Source organism: Lactuca serriola, chromosome 2, assembly GCF_051521515.1.
Source record: "Lactuca serriola cultivar US96UC23 chromosome 2, Lser_US96UC23_V15, whole genome shotgun sequence".
NCBI lineage: Eukaryota > Viridiplantae > Streptophyta > Magnoliopsida > Asterales > Asteraceae > Lactuca > Lactuca serriola.
Window position 1 is genome coordinate 50,688,643 of NC_136409.1, and position 6,000 is coordinate 50,694,642.

A 6,000-nucleotide genomic window follows, 5' to 3' on the forward strand; every position below is an offset into this window, starting at 1 on the left:
GAAAAAGTTTGATTTGAATTATCTTGTTCTTATGAGTTGCTTAGATTAATAGAAAGTTGAGTGAAATAGTTGTTTTCAATCCAAATTAATCTAAGAGTTGATTCTAAAATGTGTTTTTGTAACTTGTCCTCAAGTTATATGAAAAGTCACATTTAAGTTTCATAAAACTCATAAAAGTTGGCAATGGTTACAAAGATGAAGAGTCTTGTCCTTAAGTTACGGAGGTTCAAGAGTCACTTCATTAAGTAATAAAATATGTAACCTTAATTAATTCCATTAGTTATAAAATAAAGAAAAGTTAATTCTTTTATTAGTTTAAAGTCTTCCATAACTTGTCCTCAAGTTATGGAACTTGAAGAGTTTTTGGATTAAAATTACTTTAAACATATAAGTTATGGAATTAATTAGTTTTGAATAGTTTCAAAACTTGCCCTCGAGTTTTGGAATTTGAAAAGTTTTCACTTATGAATACTTTAATTCCAAGTTAGCCCTTAGAATTTTAAAGAGTTAAAATTCAACCCTTATACTTTATAATATTATAAGTTAATAATATATATATGTATAAGAGTAAAGTCAGTCTTACCGCTAGTACGCCTCATTCACGAAGCCGGTCTATAAGGTGGGTTTAAGGTTGTTGCCTATAAAATGGAAACTTAATGGGTGTCCACTCTCACCCACCGCTTGCTTGACTGGTGGAGGGTCGTTAGCTGAACGGGTTTGACAGGACTATAATTCTCCCTTCATTAAAAGTATTAATGATAAATACTAAGTAACTAAACTCTTAATAATACCCAATCTTAGTTACTTAGGAAAATGTGAATAAGGTGCTAATCCATGAAATTACACTTTGGACTTTGTTTAAGTCGGTTAGTGGAGCGTGTGTGGTTAACCGGCACACTAACTCGTATTTAACAAGGTAGGTAAAGGGTACCTTAATGTTTATCATAGTATCGATGGAGCGTGTGTGGTTAACCGGCACATCGATTGAGGGGTAAACACTTAAGGGTTCTAAGTAATTTGCATGGTTACTTCACACCTTGTTTTGTGATCCTCGGCATCCCAGTCACAAAACCTGAAGGGCACACTCGAGATTGAAACATGCCATTGAACAGTTCAATGAATCTCAAAGATATAGGAGTTTCAAAACCAATTAAAACCTAATAATACATTTCGTTTATCTTGGTGGAAATTGGTGAATCGTCATTCACCTACCTTCAAATATTTTATAGCTTGGATTACGGCATACCTCTTCTAAGTTATAAAATAGTTTGTTGGGTCCTAGCCTTAATATTTCATATTTGGTGTCATATTAAGGACTTAAGATCAACTATCTTGAATATCTCCCAAAAGATGTCTGGTTTAGACATTTATGATCATCCCAAATCTCTTGAAACAAGATTTCCTAAATGAAGATGATGTCCCTTGGAAATCATACTTCTTTCACCTCCTCTAATTATTCTCCCTAACCCACAAGTTCTTGAAAAGTTTAAGGTCACTCAAGCCCTATTGGCAAGGCAAGGTCTAGGTGTGGTCACATCTTGGAGATGTAGTCACATATTGTGTTGGGGTACAAAGTTCTTCATTCATGACTTTGTAAATGTTTGACTTTTGTAAAACCCACTTGCATGTGGTGCTTTAGCCTTTAGACCAATTTGTTAGTGAGAGTGAGAGAGAGACATGTAAACACCTCTATATAAGGTAGGTTTGTCCACTTGTAGAGGTGTGCTTGAGAGATGTAGAAGTGAGTGTGTAAGTGTGTGTTAATTATGTAGTCTAGATCTAGATCTTTTTTGGAACACCATATACATTCAATATATCTCTTAAACACCCAAATCACCATGTTCAATTGTGCAAGCTTTAATTATGCATGCCAAACCATGTTCTTTGTCACTACAATTGGTATCAGAGCGGGTCTTCAAGATCAAGGTGATATTTGAAGAACGATTCTCGGTTTGGCAATTTTTGTCGCAATTTGATCAATTTTGGTGAGTCTCTCTCTATGATATCTCTTAATTTCGTTGAAATCATGCGTTGTGTTTTTGAATTTTGATCGATTTGATTCATCGGATCTAATTCGTTTCAAACCCCATTGATGATCTGATAAATTTTTGTTTAGATCAAGCATAAAACCAAATCTTGTTACTGTTCTTCAAATCCAAAATTCAGGCCCAAATCTTTTGTTTTTAATTGAATAATTCGATTCATGATTGATCCCAATCAAAATATTATGTTACTGTTCGTTCTTATGCTTTCAAAGCCCAAGATGTCAAATGATATTATTCATATACAAAATTAATTGAGTCCAAACAGTTTCGATTCAGATCTATAATCATTTACTGTTCATTCATTGAGTTCAATTTAGGCCCAAATTGGTAACTCATTACTGTCCATATATCAAGCTCAATTTTACGATATCTTCAGTTCTTATTCAGTTTTAAAAGTGTCGACATCGAATCGAAATTGTTGATTTCGATTCATACGAATTTGAATTCAGAATCGAAATTAGTTTTCATTACTGATTCTTGAAGTTGTATTTGATTCAACGTTGTTTTGAATGATTTCAATTTTGTCCAGATCTTGAGTTCGTAGGTTGAAATCGATTTTTGATGATATTCTTCAATTTTGATTTTAGATTGTTTGAATCTATGAAGGATTTAACGATGTTTATTGGAGTCAAACTAATTTTGACCAAAATTTGTGTTCATGGGGTTCTTAGAATCGAAGTGGGTGTTGCAGTTTATGTCTAGAACTAAAAAGTCCGTTCTTGGAATTGTTCACATCAAACTCAACAGAAACTAGGTTGAGATGTCAACTAGTTTTATTTGGAGATTCGATTTGGGATGAATCGATGGTTCCTTATGTTGGTTCGATTTCAAATGGTTTGAAGAGTTGTAAATCAGTATGCTTGATAAAAAGTGTTTGATTTGTAAGCCGATTTTGAATGGATTGTTTGAGAATCGAACAGAAAATGAATCGGGGTTGAACAATCGAAGTACTGTGCTTGATAGTTGGAACGACTTGAGAATTAATATTCGATAGTCTGATGTCGTTTTTTTATTGAATGAAAATGAAGGATATTGGATTTTAGTGTTTATTAACTGGAATGGAGATTTAATGAAATTCGATTTTGATGTTTTGAAAGTTATATTCGAAGATTTGGATTGGAATCATGTGTTGATGGTTATCAGTTCTTACGAAGACTGGGAAGTTTTTGGAATACAATTCGAAGGGGGGTTTTTGATTGGAACGAAGGCATGTTTGTTTTTGATGAATATACGAAGGGTATTGAGGGTGATCAGATAATCAATTTTCGAAGGGATGTGGATTAACGAAGGATGAATGCTCAATGTGTTATAGATGAAGGGAATGGATTGATACGAAGGGGATAAAAAGTTTTTAATTCGAAGGGGCATCATGGAAACATACGAAGGGGTGTTTAGAAGTTGAATATCCGAAGGGTATATTCTGAATTTTCGAAGGGGGTATTTTGGAAATTTATACGAAGACTTTTACTGTTCATTAACGATGCTTCGAATGAATTGAGCAAATGAGAATGTTTCGAAAACGACCCCTAAACCTTCGAATTTTTGACATTTTGAAAATTAAAGCAAGTTTCGAATTTTTGACACTTTTCACCCAACTTCGAAAATTGTTTGAGGCTTCGCATTTTTGGAACAACTCTTAGAATGAATGGGACAAGTCTTCGTATGTATGGCATGAAAAAGCAAAAGTTTCAAAAATAGCCCCTGATCCTTCGAATGTTTGGCACTTCGAAAATTAACACAAGTTTCGAATGTTTGACACTTTTCACCCAAATTCGAAATTTTTTGGAAGCTTCGAATTTTGTGGGCGTGCTTCGTATGTTTGAACACAAAGAGCAGAATTTTCGAAGATGGTCCCTGAAACTTCGAATTTTTAGCTGTTTTCACCCAAATTCGAAAAATGACTATTTTTGCTGAAAATTGAAGAAAGTACATTTTAGGCCCCTGCAGTTTATGCAAATTTATGCTTTCTACCCAGCTTTGGAAAAGGGGAGAGTTTTGCATATTTTGCTATTTTCGGTGCAACGGATCACTGCAGAATTTTGAAATTGACAATTTCTACCCATTTTTGAGAAATTTTGTCAAAGGCGATCCGTGAACGACAATAAAAGTTGAATATTTTTTGGGTTTTCCGGATTGAAGCACAAAGTTTATGCCACATGTTAAGGGAGAGTTTTGACACGAAAAAAATCCGAATAGAGCACGTTCTTTTTCCTTGGAGTTTTATAATCAAATTTCGATTATAAAAAGGGGGAGAAGTTTTATATGGAAATTCGAACTTGAATTTTTCATATTACGTGGATTTGAAGACCGAATTGATCTTGAAGTTTTGAAGCCACGAGATGATGCAATTGGATTTTCGAAAGTGATGTATTCGAAATGGGTTTGGAACTATTGAAGATTTTTGGGGTGTGTTTTTATGCGCAACTTTTGGGTGATTATTTGGAGTTTGAAATACTCTTAATCATTCGTTGTTGATCGGTTTGTAAGGTCTCATATCCTAAAGCCCAAATTAAAGAGTCATGGAAGAATTGAAGATTGAAGTTCGTTTCGACATGTGTCACCTTTGAGGCTCGAACCGCGTAGTGCTTGATTTTGGAAGATTTGAAGTGGGTCATTCATTCCTAACTTTGAGGGGGAGAATGTTGGGGTACAAAGTTCTTCATTCATGACTTTGTAAATGTTTGACTTTTGTAAAACCCACTTGCATGTGGTGCTTTAGCCTTTAGACCAATTTGTTAGTGAGAGTGAGAGAGAGACATGTAAACACCTCTATATAAGGTGGGTTTGTCCACTTGTAGAGGTGTGCTTGAGAGATGTAGAAGTGAGTGTGTAAGTGTGTGTTAATTATGTAGTCTAGATCTAGATCTTTTTTGGAACACCATATACATTCAATATATCTCTTAAACACCCAAATCACCATGTTCAATTGTGCAAGCTTTAATTCTGCATGCCAAACCATGTTCTTTGTCACTACATATTGACAAGTCGGGAGAGTTGGGTGTCAAAGTCTTGAGAAAGTTGGTGGTTCAATCACTTTCTAAGTCACATAGTGAGTTCCTTTTGGACACCTATGAAACAGACTATGACAAGACCCTTAATGATCTTATCTATTTGTTAAGATCAACTTCCTTAAAACTTGATGGACATTGACAATAGTGACACAGGAAATCTAGAAAAGCTCTCTCTTCCCAGTGGAAAGGGATCGGCCATAGTCAACTGGGTTGACCAAATGGTAAAGAGAAAATCTAAGTCTATGATAGTCCCGTGTACAATTATCAAAGGGTCCATATGTTTATATTGCCAAAGAAAGGGACATTGGTTACGAATCTGCCAAATTTACCTAAGCATGTTGAAGTCAATAAGTTTGACTCTACTTCAGGTAAAGTCCACTATCTAACTCTGTTAAGTTCTATTCTGAGATTCCTGATACATGATGTGACTGGGTCACATGGTGATGTTTTAAGAATCAAAGAAAAAGTGAAGAAACTTAAAGAAAGAATATGTTGAATCTGATCGCGTAGATGGATTTCTATCGCATGGTTTGAAGATCGGATTCTTGAGCTACTTCTTACGAGTTATGATATATTGCTTAGGAATGGATAGCAACAAAGTTTTCATGTGCTTTTGCACTGTAAGGATAGCTTTTCTGCAAAGTTTTAAAATAAAAGGAAAATTTTGATTTTATTTATTTTAAAAATATCCTTACAATGGCATCTGTGGAAAAATTGTTGCTTATATGATTCCATTAATAGCAAGAGTGGAAATATGAAATTGATTCTTTCATTTGTGGTAATGTCTAAATTTACCAAATAAGGAAAGATTCTCATCACCCAAGTTGCAATTGGACCGGAACTTGGAATCATGCAAGTTGTATAGCATGATGAATGAGAACTTTCAAGTATTGGAAAAATTAAGACTAATTACTCGGTCACATGGATGTGTGAGTCAAGTGAAG